Source organism: Nelumbo nucifera, chromosome 1, assembly GCF_055504915.1.
Source record: "Nelumbo nucifera cultivar China Antique chromosome 1, China Antique-T2T, whole genome shotgun sequence".
NCBI lineage: Eukaryota > Viridiplantae > Streptophyta > Magnoliopsida > Proteales > Nelumbonaceae > Nelumbo > Nelumbo nucifera.
The window spans coordinates 123,000,595-123,017,524 of record NC_142649.1 but is presented as its reverse complement, the minus strand read 5'-3'; positions in this window follow the sequence as shown (position 1 = coordinate 123,017,524).

Below are 16,930 nucleotides of genomic sequence, written 5' to 3'. Positions count from 1 at the left end.
TTAGAGGAAGATTACATCCTGAACAATCATCGTTAGGAAGTTGTTCTTGATGAGGAGAGCTTAGGAGTAGTGGGAGATGTCCCATAAGCTCCAGTTAATAACCAACCTAGGAGATCTACCCGGGAATCCAAGCCTCTAGTTCATTATGGCTATAACTAAGAAAGTTACTTGGTGGAAGCCACAACTAGTGAGGAAGATCCCAGAACTTATACGGAAGCTATGTTGGACATAGATTCCTTGAAGTTGGTAGATGCCATGAGAGCTGAGATGGAATCAATGGAGACCAATGGAGTCTGGACTCTGGTAGATCCACCCCTAGGGTAAAAACAATTGGTTGCAAATATATCTATAAGAGGAAGAAGGACCCCAATGGTAAGGTTGAGTCCTACAAGGCTCATCTTGTGGCAAAAGAGTACACTTAGAAAGAAGGAATCGATTATGAGGAAACATTTTTGCCTGTGGCCATGCTTAAATCCATTAGGATCCTGCTAGCTGTAACAACATGCCATGATTACGAGATTTGGCAAATGGATGCCAAAACCGCATTCTTGAATGGGGATCTTATTAAAGATATCTATATGTAACAACCGCAAGGTTTTATAGCTGCAGGTCAAGAGCACATGGTATGTAAACTTAATCGATCCATATATGGACTTAAGCAAGCTTCTAGGAGTTGGAACATCCAGTTTGACTCTATTGTCAAACAGTTTGACTTTGAGTAGAATCTGGATGAGCCCTATGTTTATAGAAAGACCAGTGGGGATAAGGTTATGTTATTGGTTCTATATGTAGACGATATTCTACTCATTTGGAATGATGTAGAAATGTTGACTACTATGAAAGTATGGCTTTCATAGCAATTCTCCATGAAAGATCTTGGAGAAGCCTTCTATATCTTGGGACATTGACTCAATAAATATAGATTGAAGAGAATAATAGGATTATCCCAATCTACTTATATTGACAAAATAGTCAAGAGATACAATATAGAGAACTCCAAGAAAAGAAATGTTCCTTTCAGGCATGGTGTCACTCTCTCCAAGGGTATGTCTCCCAAGACACCTAAGGAGATTGAGGGCATAAAGGAAGTTCCATATGCCTCTGCCGTAGGGAGCATCATGTATGCCATACTGTGCACTCGGCCAGACATTACTCAGGTCGTGAGTGTGATAATTAGATACCAATCTAACCCAGGACAAGAGCATTAGACAGCTGTGAAAAATATACTAAAATGCCTTCGAGGAAAAAAGGGGTTTTGTCTGGTATCCGATGGTATTTCACTACAGATCGTTAGGTATATTGATACCAACCTCCAGTCATATTCAGATGATAGAAAGTCTATATCTGGTTACATCTTTGAAATGAGGGTCTTGAGTAGTACTAAATAGTCCACAACCCATTGCCGTAAGTGAAGCTGCCTAAAGAATGAAGGTGTTCATTCTGGAATTTGGAATTCAGCACATCACCCATTCCACTATTGTGTGACAACACTGAATCTACAGGAGATTGATGTTAAAAGGTAGCATAAGTGAAGAATGTGATAGACCCATTGATTAAGCCACTAACACAGAAAGTGTTTGAGAAACACGTGAAAAGTCTAGGACTCAAACTTGTATTCGATTGGACTTAAGTGCAAGAAGGAGCTATTAAACAGTTATGCCCTTAGCTCCAATCAGATTGATGAATCTTTTCATTTATTGTAAATGAATAAAGTACATAATTGATTCATGTTATTATGGTGTATTTCTGTGTAACACCCTTAAACTGGACACATATGAGACTTGTGTTAGTTTAGAATCTTCACAGTCATTGGACAGATCTGGGGAGATTTATCTCGTCAATGTTGACACTGATCACCAAGTTGGTTGGGGTAGCTTGTCTTAGTTGCCATGGTGAGACCTGAGATACATGTAGTGTGGGTTTTTTTAAAACCCTAAACCGGACCAAAATTCTAGTATTGCCTTGGACCTTGAAGATAGATGGGCAAAGCTGGAATGTTACACCTGACCCCTAGACTCAATTATGATACTACAGTAGGTGTCGGATTAGGCTATCTTTGATATGCCAATCAGTGAGATCCTTAGAGGGGGTCAAAACCTAGGTATGTTGGGACAGTCTGAGAATTCATCTGAGTGGGTGATCATAATGATAGTATCAACCCCTTTGTCGAACAAAGTGAATGATCGGGGATGCACTATCTCTGATGGAAACCAAAACTGTCGACAATTGATTTCAACTGTTGAAATTTATTTTTGTAAAATATATTTATACAGAGATATATATACACACACATATGGTTTCAAAATGTTTGCAAAAGGTTTTAATTCCTGGGATCCATGTGAATAGAGAGTGCAACATTGCACCTTGCAGCCGAGGGAGAGGTCCTCTCTTGTCGGGCAGTGTTTGATCATTATGGGATAAGAGGTTAAGTGTAAGACAATTGAGGATTATACCTTATGAGCTAATCTTACATCTGCCCACAGTCCTTGGGCCTTCATAAGATGGTTGGACCCAAGGACCATTTAGTGTAAATGTTGGACCCATTAAGAGCCAATAGTGATGGACTCAGGGGTTCACTGTATTCAGTAGTGAATTCGGCTAGGCCTTGTAACAGAAGCTAGGCTGAACCCATGTGGCTAATGTGTAGATCAATGATAGGGTCCCACGCCATACAAAGAGAGCCAAGCTAGCTAGCATTAAAAAGGAAGTGAGCCTGAAAGCTTAATGGGCCTAAAATCTCATTTCGAACTGGGTTAACTAGATTAATTAAATAGGGGTGGATCTGGGATTTGGATAAGCAGATAAGATAAGGGATTATCCTTATCCACTTAAAAGAGTCCAGATCCAAATAAAGATTTGGATCATAGGAACTTCTAATTTGATTAGGAAGGTTGATCTTTATCTACAATTAAGTTAAGGGATTATCCTTATCACTTAAAGAGTCCATATCCAAATAAAAGATTTGGATTAGGAAACTCGTAATAGGATTAGGAAATTTTCTCTTTAAGGCTATAAATAAGAGAGCAGGGCGAACCTCCAAAGACACATTCGTTGAATACAGAGAGAAAACAACATTGTTAGACTGCTCTTGCCTTCTGCTTTTTTTCTTCCTACTCTTGCCGCCCCACCCTATTCGATCTCTAGTTCTTGGATTTGATCAAGATTAGATCTTGATATTGTTTCTTGCGAGAAGAAACAATCTAGAAGTTGTGGTCACTGTCCTATTCGATTCTTGCTGAAGAATCACTAGTTCTTGGTGAAGAACTACTTGTTGATCCTGCCTCACCCTAAGTTGCGTCATTTTCAGTGAATTGAGGATTTGGTACTCTCTTTGAGCATGAACACATACGTTGGGAGGAGCATTCTTGCGTGGATTCTATATTAGGTATATCCCTCCCTTAATATGGTTTCAGATTTGGTCTGGTTTGGTTACAAGAACGAAGCTTGAAAATGTAGCTTTTTAAATTAGGAATAGGATTCCCGGTGAGAGTAAAGAAATTTTTGAAATTTCGCTCAACCCTCCTGTAGGGTTCGGCCATCCATATAATGGACCTCCCATCCCTTTAGGTACTTCGGCTACTACCAGATTCTGAGGGCTCGGCTCAGTGAGAGTTAGCGGAGACGAGGGCTAGCGGGTCTGTGGAATCGCGCTGGCCCTAGTGGCCCGATGCCTTGACAGGGTGGCCACCCTGAGGGCAACCTCTTGTTTGGGGGTACACATCCTTGACCCACCGGGCGAGGTGGTCTAGTCAGTTGAGGACCACTTGGAATTGCTCGTTAGTGACTAGGTTATGGGCGTTCCTGGTGTTTTGTACCATGTTGATTAGAGCTTAGGAATGTTCTCTTGGTTTTAAGGTAAGTTGAGGGAAGTCTTAGCAACGTTCCACAAACGGTGCCAATTGTTGATGCTCGGAATGGCCCAAGATAACACTGTCAATTCACTCCCAAGCCCGAGTGGGGCCGAGGTGTCCGAAGTCTAAGGACCGAAGTGGCCGAGGAGTAGAATTCGAGGTCTGAAGTTCGAGGTAGCCGAGGACTAGGAGGTCGATTCTGCAAGGAGAAGAATGTCAGAGGCCTCGAGTAAATACCCGAGGCGGAGACTCCAACAGTCAAGTTAGTATTGAGGTATAGAGTTGATGAGGTCTGAGTTGTGAGCACCGAGATGAGGCCACAGGAGAGTAAGAGATCTCAAGTGCTAGTGAGAGAGCTCAAGTATTGGATCCTTTACCTAGATAGAGTCACCTCCTATTTATACTTGAGGTTGTCTGGGGCTACAGAGCCTGGACGGTACTCGGGGAGCGCGGCCATCCGAGGCCGCCAGGTGACCCCATGCCATTGGTTCCGCGAAGCTTGCCGAACTTGGAGGCATGCACCGTAATTGGTCCCGACTAAGAGCACGCCTTTGGACATGTGTAGGGTTGCGGTTGGACGAGCCAATTGCGCCTACATCAATTATTATTATTATTTCTTACGAAAAAATAATATTATTAAGAAAACATAACCATGAGAGACCGAACGATCGAGTTATAAGCAAGCGAGTTAGGTCCGAGCCTACTGGGCCGAAATTGAATAGTGTTGATGTTCGAGTTGACCACACTTTGTAATTTAAGGAAGAATGCTCCGGATCAAGATGCTGTCTGGTAATTACTAATTAATTGCAGGATTGATTGGTAAGTTTCTAGCTTGCGCAGTTAGTATCAGTAACAGTATGATCATGGGAACCAGCTATGTGATGCTGAGTTTTATTCACAGCAGGTGCGTTTTTCTTAAAGCTGATGTCTGTATACGACCCGACCTAATCAAGGCACAAAGGCCCTTCTAGTCCTAGTCCAACAAATGTTTGGGAGAGGGGAAGAACCTACTCCACTGGGCCCCATTTTCATACCCCACATCCATGATACAAGCCCTAAAACTTGTTCTCTCATGGTCCTACTTTAACCAACCAATGACCAATCCCACTTCATAGTGCAATTTTATGTATATATAAAGCTTCTCTCTGTGCAAACACCAAACACCAAACCCGGCGCCACACAACCGTTTGATCATTAATCAAGCGGTATTTATGCGGTGACTATTGATAAGTTAAGCATTGTGAACAAGTAAAGTAGTAGTTAGTGTAAAATGCAAGCAAGACTGTCGAGCACTAACGTAACGTTTGATCATAAGGGTGGCCCACTGCTCTAATGTCTGATCAAAGAGAGGAGGAGCCTAGGAAGCTCTCTAACATCACAGTTACAAAAGTTGGAAAAGAAAAAAAAAATAAAGGAAAGAAGATAAGAAGGTATTGATGGTGGAGGGGACTGAAGGAGTAGCATTAGCATCACACCCACACGTGAACATAATTGAAATGAGGACGAAGGAGCGTCTCTGCCTCATATGTGTGTCAACTCTCTGATCTGTGAATGCCATACCATACAATGCCACCACCACCACCACAGCCAACTGTTTTCCTCTCCATCAAAGTTACTAGTTTTAGTCCATTACAAGTGCAGCCCAAACCTTATTATTATTTACTATTAAATGTAATAATAATGATATTTAGCTTGGGCTAAGTGCTTTGACCGGAAGTCTAAAGCAATTGATCAGGTGCCAGCAAATTAAGATGGTCAACATCTTTGACCGTAACAATGTGTTGCACCCCTGACTCGTTCATTGTGTCACTATATTATATTGTATTATGATATTATAAGGCGATAACAAAAAATTTAAAAATATGTTCGTAATAGAGCAGTTGGGCAGTTCCCACTATTATTATCATTTATTAGTATTATTGCTGTGAGGGCTGGCATGGATCATGGATGGATATTGGAGAGTGTGATCTGGGACTGGGGGAGGTGATGGTGAACTCGTGGCCCCTTCCTTATAAGGCGATTTGGGTGGAGAGCCACTGGTTCAATGTTAATGCTGCGGCATCCACCATTACTTTATATGTTCGTAACTTTTGGAATCCATCCATTTTCCAAAAGAGAGATGGAAACCTGAAAAAGGTCTTGCAACAGTAACACAAGAACAACTGAAGAACTTCTCTTGGGAAGAATAAAGATGGGGAAAGCATGTCCCCTGCCTAACCCACATGGGAAATGTCAGACTCTCCCCAACCAACCTTTGGAAATTCATTTCCCCCCAGGCCCCCAACAACCTCGATCCTTTTTCTATCTTCCAAACTTGATCAATTCCTTTTCTTGTTTGTATATTTTCATAAGAAATCGAAGACGAAGGCTTGTAGCATCCAACGATTAGGGGACCTGACTTGTATTATGATTATGATTCTGAAGCTTCTCCCTCCCAAGTCCCAACACAGAAAAGCCTCCATTTCGATCCAACCATTTTCCCCCAAAACTCTCTATAATACAAGTGGTTAGTTAGGGTTTAACATATAGCAAATTAAAGGGATGGGACTACATGATGGATTGGGCTGGGCTGGCCGATGGAAGCCCCACAGACCACACACGCACACTACAACAGTCAACAGTACAACTCACACTCACTCAGTGGTATGACATGATTTTTCAAAGGAAAGTGAAGCGTGAATCATCTTAGCTTGTATGCAGTTACAGGCAGGGAGGGTTAGATTCCCAAAGTTTGACCACCCTGACCCATTCAAACTTCGAACTTCAAAGCAACCCGGGCAGAGTGCTCACATGGAAGAAGAGTCCTTAGCCGTGCCACCCCAATACGGAGAGTAGTAGAGTACCCCCTCCAAAGGCCCCGGCGTCCGAGTCCGGCCTGGACATTACTGCCAAGTTCTAAATGCTTGTCTTTGACGTGTAACAATATTGATCAACAATTATGAGTTTATGACAAGTTAATATAGGATCAATCGCTGAGGTTGTTAAATTTTAGATAACAACCAACGTGGGTACTACTTCTTTCATTCTATTATTGTCCTCCCATTATTGATAGTTGATAGTACGCTTTTCTCGGTATAATTCTCATAACGTCTTTCTATTTTTTTATTAGGCAAATCGGTATCGAGTATTCTATCTAATAATTTTAATTTGGATTCGAATATTGATATTTTTTGAAAACTCATGGATATGTATGAAAAATATGAAAAACTTGATTATACTAGGAAAATACATACAAATTTTATAAATATATTAATAATAATAAATTAATGGTCAAATAGTCATAAATAATGTATAAATATATATTTAATAGTGTACATGAAAATATATTATAATTAATAGCAGAATGCTTAGAAATCATACAATGCATAGAAATCCTAATTATTATGTCAATTATTTTCTATTTTATTATTTTTACATTTTAACATTAAGAAAAATAAGTTAACCAAATATTAAATTCTCAAATATAAATTAAATTATCATTTAATAATTTATAAAAATATATAATTTTAACTTAAAATATATAAAATTGGTTAAAATTTCTAAGATATATATCATATGCAAATTCATAATTTTTAATTATTAAAATAATTATTTCATTATTAAAATTTTTATTTGTACATTTTTTGAAATTAGAAATTAATATTTCATATAAATGTAATTTTGTGGATTTGATAAATTCAATTTAATATTATATTCTTGAATATTTTGCAAACAAACTTTTATTTTTTGTAAATAATAAATATGTTATCATTTAATGTAAATTAAAATATTAATTGATAATTATATAAATGTATAAAATTTGTAAGATATATATCATGTGCAAATTTATAAATTTTTAGTAAGGTAATCATTCTATTATTAATATTTTATTTGTATAAATTTCTTGAGATTAAAATCATCTTTTGATGTAAATATATTTTTTTGGTACTCCTTTTGATGTAAATATAGAATTGATAGATTATTTAATCCATTTATTTATAAAATACTAATTTTAAATATTATTTATTTTAATTTTAATTGGCGTTGTTAAACATAAATATTGATTATTTATTTGGATAGACATTAATAAAAATTGTGTTATTTCGTTAAATATCACAACGCATGGCATGGCCAAGTGGTTTGATGGAGCATTTAAGGCTTTTGGCACCACGCTCGTAGTGTTTCGGGTTCAAATCAAGGTATTAACAGCATTTGCATTTTTAATAGAAGATGTTGCGTATCGGCCGATACAATGCGGTATGAGCCGATGTGCACTCATATCGGTCTGATACATACAATTTACAGGATACATTTCTATTCGTAACGTATCCTATATCTCCCTAATCCGATATCGAAACGATACGCCCCGTACCAAACGTATCATATCGATATTTAAATGCTTGCTACTTGGGGTGAGCAAGAAAAAACGAATAAAAAATTCCATTTAATCGAATCAATCAATTTGGTAATTTGGAAAAATTGAAGGTATCAATTTGGTTTCGGTTAATCAATATAAAAAACTGACAGTTAACACAATGTCTCTCTCTCTCTCTCTCTATATATATATAATATAATACTTTATATTTATTATATATAATATTATGAAAATAAAAAAACCAATGAACCAAACTGGTGGTTAACTCAATCTATTGATCAATTAACTGATCAGCTTCTATTTGATTTCGATTACTGATTTTCCAAAAATCAATACCACCAGTTCAGTTTGAAAAAAAAAAGAAAAAAGCCTACGGTTGATGAACACCCTAGTTTCTACACCATTAAGCGTGTAAGGGAGTACTTTGCCTGCTTGGCCAAGCAATGCTGGCTTCTGTCACATTTATAGTAAGGAAAACCAAATTCCTTCTTTTATGGCCATTGAAATGGCTATTTATCGTATTTGCTTGCTTGCCAATGGATAAACAAATCCTTCTTTTCTTTTCTTTGTAAACAAATAAAACTAAAAATCGAGTACTAATTCAAGTTGTAAGAAAATGGCTTTCTGTAAGACTGTAACTCGTTTTCCAAAATCACTTGGGCTCAGTTTGGAAAGAGTACAAATATAAATATGTAGAGTCTTGTATTTTGTATTATGTTATATGTATTTATACTGTATATATTTATATTTGTACTCTTTCCAAACTGTGACTTGGGTAATTTTAATATGTCCAAAGTTGAAACCAATTTTCCCTCTCTAAAACAATTTTTTTTGAAGCCTATAGGTGGCTTCCATTCTAAACATTGCTTTGAGGTCTTTATTTAAGAGATATTAGCTTATATGAATCATTTGGATCAGTACGCCCAGCAAACATTTGTACATGGGCTGGGCTTGGTCCTACTAGGACATTGCAATATGGACCTGAGTTCAAGGAGAGGAAAGACTGTAGACTATACTGATAAATGACTCAAAAAAAAAAAATCAAGTTATCGGATTAAAATCAGATAAGATGGAGTTCATACCAATTCACGGGTAAATGTGTAAAATGAGGGTCTGGATGTAGTAGGCACATTAGGTAAGTACAATGAGTGAGCATGTAATAGTTGTGTGACACATGGCCCAGTTAATGCGCTTTTTATCTAAACTTTTGCTTTATTAGACAAAAATTATCCATTATTTTATTATCTTTGTCAAAATAATTAAAAATAAAAACAATGAGAAAGAATAACCGAAACGTATTGGGAGTTGGAACTCATTTACATTTTCCTTTTTTATTGTGTTTTACTTTTAATTATTTTAACAAAAATAATAAAATAATGGATAATTTCTGTCTAACAGAGCAAAAGCGTTTAGATAAAAAAATGTATTAACTAAGACGAATATCACACAGTTATTACGTGCTCACTAATTATGCTTACCTACCTAACGTGCCTATTAATGGCATTAGAGTTTGACCCTTTCAATTCATTAGCTACCTTAATATATTCTCTTCTAGGCTGGGTTTAGCCTTGTTTTGTATGGTCCGTGGCAAAAGGAATTGGGCAATCCCGGATAATCCACTTAATTGTACGATATCCTAAAGGTCTAATATAACGGCTAGTGCTAGAAAATATGGACCTCTTAAACAATATTTCTTGTTTTCTTGGTGTAAAATAAGTTTCAATCATAAAAACTTCTTATATAGTTAAAGGATAAGATTTAATTTAGTAACCTGTAATATGAATCATAGTCACGAGCAGTGTCATAAACAATATTATGTCACAAGGCTCAGTTTGGAAGGAGCATAAATGAGTGCAAAATCTTATATTTTGTATTATTTTGTATGCATTTGTACCATACATATTTGTATTTATTCTCTTTTCAAACTGAGCCCAAAGATCAAAATTTCAAAGCGCAAAATTGAGTATGGGTACATATCAACATGCCGATACTCTTTTTTTTTTTCTTTTAACTTTACCAATTTGAGTGGGATGACTTTTATCATCCCAAACTTTCAAAACCCTCAAACCCTGTATATATCGGTGTGTGCATGACCTTAGTGCTTATTATATCAATATTTTGATCCTTTTCGTTTACCTCTGCCTCAATAAGTTCAAGTAAATAAGTATGACAGTTTTGAGTTTTGACTCATGTCTTTACTCTTAAGAAGGAAAAGGAATTACGGGTCTGGATCCTTGAAGATTAGGCCTGCGGTTCTACATGGTTGAGCCCATGAAAGATATTGAGCCTATGCTAGGAATATCTCAACAGACTAAGGCCTCGACCCTCTAAGTTCAAGACATTGGCAGCCCCAAAGATATGAATTGGTAGAGACACTTTGCCATAAAGAACATCTTTCCTTCATGGTAGAATGCATTATGGATGGGATGGCCATCTAGTAATTCAATGAATTCAATTGGAGGAATGACAATACAAATACCTTTTCACTGTATGAATGAATGCTTTTTCTTGAATCCATTTCTTCCTATATATTTTGTTTTCTTTTTCTTGTTTTGCTCTTTTAATGTTCAAACAATCGAATATCATAATGAATTAGGGGGTGTTAAACATGGTTAACATGGTAAATAAAACCAACCATGGTTGCCAAACACCCCCTTAATCTAAAACTACAACAGACCAAATTATTAACCTTATTTTGTATATGCAACATAAAGCTGTCGAACTCAATTACTTAATTGTCTTATTGTTCAAGAGGGAAATATATACCAATAAAGTAGGTTGAATGCAAACTTTCATTAAAAGAGCCCCAAGGATATTTTATACAAAAGCATAGTGCGTATACATGGAACAAGGTTTAGTTGAATTGAATTGATTTTACCTGTTAGGAGTGTATAGTATAGGTCTTATTCGTTTTGTTAGAAAATTATTTATCTGCAGGGTAAATATATTTACTCATGTTCTTTTACCCGAAAATGTTAGCGAAGGAAGACAACTTTTCAAAAGACCCCTAGCTTTTGTATGCTAGTAGGAGAATTTTAATCCCACATGGTTTGGCAATTTTTCTTCTTCCATGCAAAATGGCCCCAAAATTTAATTATCTGAAAGCAGAAGGGGTAGAGCCAGCATTTTTTCTAGGAGGGACCAAAAATTAATACACGAGTTATGGGGGAAAACATTAGAGTGTCTAGGTTGCTTTATCCGGAGTGGGCATTCCGATGTTTAAGTTAGTGAACTGGAGATGTGATTGCAAAAGTGCAAGAGAGCTAGAGTGCTTAAGAACTAAATCGTGCATACCTTCTGAGGTTGGAGGTGAGGCCCTTATATAGGCGGGCTGCCATGAGTCTCATGAAACATGTCCGAGATCTCCAGCCCGTCTGGTTCGGAGGTGGTTTCACACCTGGAAGTGGGCTTTGTGTAAGTGGGTAGTGCTTATCTAATCACGCCCGAAGCGGGTGGGGTAATAACTGGCTCTTCCGACGTGGCACCGTGATCCTGGGGAAGTCAGAGACGATAACCCACTTAAGGAGGAGGTCGCCTGGCAGGTCGCTAGCTGAACTCAGGTTAGGTTGATAGAAGCGGGTTGCCTCTCATGTCGACCTAATGTCTTTTTGGGGCCAAGACGGTTCGGTGGAAGCATGTCACCTCTTACACCGACTTGAGGTCCTGCCTAGCTATTTGCAGTTCAGTCTACCAGGGTGGTGCCGAGGTCACTGATGCAATTGTGAAGTGTCCGAATTGTTTTGCTTACGTGGTGCTAAGGTGTCACTCAGTTGTTCTATGGTGCCATGTGTCATGCTGCCATTGGAGGACCAAATTACCCCTCATCAATTTCCCCCCACTCCCAAGTCCAGGGTGGTCAGTCCAGCAAGGGAATAGTTATAACTTGAGGTGATTTGGTCCTTTCTCCATCCTCATTTGTAGTCCGATCAATGGTTCAGGATCGAGTCGATTCGGTCAGTCTAGCCTAGGCACAAGGTAGCATACCGGGGACATGCGAATGCCGCAGAACCATTAAGTTATGCGGACATCAAAAACACACTAAATCGATTTCACCTCGGAAAACAAACTATCACACCCTTGCGAACCGCTGGATCCAACTAATCTCAGCCATCCATAGTTTGGTTCGTCCGTCTATAAATAGGACCCTCGGGGGGCCCATTCTTCTCGTCCCTGTCTTTGGAGTTCTTGATGAGATTGTAGAGCTTGGTGTTTCAGAGTGATCGATATTGTCGGCAAGGTCGGTCTATTCATCTTAGGTGAATTGTTTCCCTTAGCTCCATTTCATTCACAATGTCTAGTAGTGAATCCGGGGAAGAGGGGAGTCCATCCTACCGGGCCGAGGAAGGGACCTTGGCTCAAGACCGGCATGGTTCTCATAAGAGGGCCTTGTCTTCACGTAAGGTTAAAGCACCAGACCAGTTTGGTCCCTTCGAGCTCTCTGTTGATAACATCTACGAGCTCACAGCTCGGTATAGAATTCTGTATAAGTTCGAATACTCTCTTCCTCTTGAGGGGTATTCGAGGAGGCCCTGAAAGTGGGTCTTCGATTCCCCCTTCATCCGTTGATCCCAACTCCATTAGGACTTCGGTCAGCACCATCTCGTTCTGTCACCATGTTGGCTTCCCCCTAGATGTTAAGACCTTTATTGGCCTATGCCATATAAAGAAGAACCCTTCTAGCACTCCCGGGATGTACAATTATTATCTATCCTACCAACCTAGGTGTAAGCTGCTGAATGGCTTCCCCTCCAAGGTACCAACCTGGAAGAGGAAGTATTTCTTCCTTGACCTGAGTGGCGGATGGCAGTTCCTGACGACCTGGAGAGAGGGAGTGAAGGACTCCGGAGAGGAAACTTTAAGTGAGCAACTGCACGCAAGGGTGCAGGTTCTAGGGGACCGGAAATCTAGGCTGAGTGAGTACTTAGCCGAGGATAAGCTGATCCAGGTCGAGCTAAGTCCTCTAGTAGGTTGTCACCTCAAGCTTGGCCATTTTCTTTTTCTTCTTTACTTTCTTTTCTTTTTATAGTTCAACTTACCCTTGAATTTCTTGTGCAGGAGACATGTCGGGCATGCCAACTTTCGGGCTATTCGAAGCCATGAAGAGGAAGAAGAGAAAGGTGGCTCACCAAGAGGCACCTTAGGTCGCTACTCCAGAGACTGCTATGCAAACTACTGAGACTGACCAGAAAAGACCTCGCTAGAGCCCGAGGATGCCCATGTATTTGAGGAGCCCCTTCCACCACCCGAGGCCAAGGTGTTCGGAGGCTCGAACACCGAAATCGATCCCTAGGAGAGGTACACCATCATGGACTTTCGGACCACCCTTGTGAGGAGCAAGGAGGTTGTCATTCTTGAAGAGGTCGCGAGGCTTCACGAGTTACGTCCCAGTGAGATCAAGGGAAAGCTTATGCGTTGCCTCATGGTGGTATGTTCCCGACCATCCTATTGTATTCATTCTGGACTCATTTCCCTTTCTCTCTTGTAGGCAAACACTTTGGCACATTCTTTGTTGGGGCAGGCTGAGGGTAGTTTGGCTAGGGCCCAGGCTGTCAAGGAGGAAGCGACAAAGTACAAGTCCTGAATTGAGCGGGCTGTTCGCCTTATCGAAGACCTGAAGGACAAGCTCATGGTGGAGCAGGGTCGTAAGGCAGACCTGATGAGGGAGGTTGAGAAGTTAATCGAGGAGCTCAGGCGCAAGGACCAATAGTTACAACTTACAAGAGAAGGAGGTCAAGCTCACCAAGCAATAGTCCAAGTTTCTTGATGACATCCATAATGCCAAGGTCCATGCAATCAAAGAGTTCAAGACTTCGCCCAACTTCTTGAAGGAGAGGGAGGAGTTCAGACCTGGTGCCTTTCATCAAGGATTCAAGCTATGCTGGATGCTAGTAACCTCAATGTGCCCAGAGTTCGACGTCAACAAGTTAATGTCCTCGGCGTGCACTAACGAGATGATGGATCAGGTCGATCAAGAGCCTAACTCTAAGGAGGAGGAGGACGAGATCAATGTGCTTGGAGGCGGCATGGACGGCGAAGCTAATGCTGGTGTGGAAGATGTGGGGGCAGACGAGCCCTAGAATATCTGACTTCTTTGCCTCTTTTCTTGGATCCCCGATATATATATATTGTCTGCCAAGCCTCCGAGCTTGGATTTCTAAAGTTTTTTTAGATGTACTCTTTTCTTCTAATGGAATCGACTTTTTGCATATATTGTGCCCCTCCTTCTCACCTTGTATCTTCAATTACTAGAAAATAGGCTAAGTGTCAAAACAACATCCGGTGTTGCCAAGGTGACGAGGTGCACGGGTTGCCTAGGTGCCAAAGCGATTAGACTCATAATTTTGGCTAAGTCAAAACGATGCCAAGTTGTCAAGCTGTCGACGTGTCTCGAGGTCGGCATAAGGGGCCTTAGAGATAAGAGCGGTTTGGCATCCCCTTGTGTATAACTTAGCCAAAGTGCTCATAGCGTAGATCAGCTAGACCAGGTCGCCAGGGCGGGTGGTCTCATTTTCATACAGTGAAATTTTGTAGTCTTAGCGGATGCAGCTTGAAACTTCTGAACTCTTCATAAGTAATACCTCCTTAAGTTGTCAAAGTTCCATGCACGGGGTACCTGCCTCTCCTCCAACACTTCGAGCTTGTACGTACCCTCACCGATCACCTTGAGAACTTTGTAGGGGCCTTCCCAATTCAAACCAAGTTTTCCTATGCCGAGCTCGAGTACCATAACCATCTTGAGTGCCAGGTCACCAACTCAAAATTGGCATCTTTTAACTCGGACGTTATAATACCAAACTACTCGTTGTTGGTATGTTGCGGTCTAAATATAGGCCAAGTCACGGAGTTCTTCTAACAAGTCGAGGTTAGCCCGCAACTCGTCCTCGTTAGCCTCCTCATCATATGTCTCAGACCACAAAATTGGCACGTTGATCTCGGTTGGAATGACAACCTCTGTCCCGTTTGATAGTGGTTTGTTGGCCCATAGGACACTGGGTAGCTCGTCCACCCACAAACCCTTAGCTCGGGAGAGTCGAGCTTTGAGTCCACAGAGTATCGCCCTGTTCGTCACTTCGGTTTGACCATTCGCTTGGGGATGGACCATCGAGGTGAAGTTCTACTGGATTCCTATCTCGGCACACCAATTTTGGAACTTAATGTCTTCGAACTCCTTCCTGTTTTCCAAAATCAGTACCTAAGGGAGTCTAAATCTGTAGGCGATGCTTTTCTAGAAGAAGTTCTGCACATTCTGAGCTGTGATGGATACTAGTGGCTTGACTTCCACCCACATTGTAAAGTAGTCAACCGCCATGATCAAAAACCTCATTTGCCCAGTCACAAGTGGAAAGTGACCGATGATATCTATCCCATACTATGCAAATGACCACGGGCTGGTAAGGTGCCTCAGGTCGGCAATGGGCTGGTGTGGTATGTTGTCATGCCGATGGCACTTGTCACACTTCCAAACTAATTCCAGCATGTCTGCCTTCATCATGGACCAATAATAACCCTGTCGTAGTGCCTTATGGGCGAGCGCCCTACCCCATAGGTGTCCTCTACAGAGACCTTCGTAGATCTCACGTAGCACCTAGCTCGCTTCAGTTGAGCGCAAGTAGTGCAAGTAGGGGAGCGTAAGCGACCTGCGATACAGTTGCTTGCCTATGACAACATAGCGAGCTGATTGCCGCTCCACTCTCCGAGCTGCATTACGCTCTACATGTAGGGTCTCATGGCGTAGATAGTCAACGAGTGGATCCATCCAGCTCAGCTCTGCAGCCAAAACAAGAGTGACCTCTTCTACCACTCTTTCTATGCTAGGGCGTGCCAGGTCTTCAATGTAGACCGTTTCTCTTCGTAGTGTCCGTAGCACTAGCCAGCTTTGAGATCGCATCGGCCTCAGTGTTCTCGGACCTCGGCACTTGCTAAATGTACCAAGAGTGAAAGTTGGGTAGGAGCTCTCTGACCTTGGCCAGGTAAGCCAATATGGCAGGCTCCTGGGCCTCATACTCCCCATTCATCTGGTTCACCACTAACTGCGAGTCATTGCGCACCATGAGATGTTTCACACCGACCTCCTTCGCTAGCGATAACCTGTCTATCAATGCCTCATATTCAAATTCATTGTTCAATGCTCGGAACGTGAACCAGAGGGCGTACTCCAACTTCACCTCGCTAGGTCCATAGAAAACCAGCCCAGCTCCGCTTCCGCATTGGTTGGACGAGCCGTCCACATGGAAGATCCAAGGCTCTTTGTCCCAAGTCAGGACAGGTGCCACATTGATTGACGCCTCTAAGGTGGTCACAAGCTTAGCAACTTCAAGGGTCGACATGCTGAACATATGTCAGCACCCGATTTTTGCTCGGTCCTCTATCTGAACCCCTAACTCATGCTTGAACACCGATCAAACCATTCTAGCCCCACCGAAACCCACAGAATCCAAAAAACCCAAGCCTCAACCTCCAAATCCTCAAAACCCACTATTGATCTCATCTGATACACACTAACCAAATTTCCAAATTACTCCTTACACCAAATTCCCAAAATATCCCCCCTTGAACCAACTACCAAAATACCCCTAACAAATTCCCAAATTACCCCTTCACACCAAATTCCCAAAACACCCCCCTTGGACAAATTACCAAAATACCCCTAACCAAATTCCCAAAATACCCCCTTGGACAGTTGGACCAAATTCCCAAAATATCCCCCCTTGAACCAACTACCAAA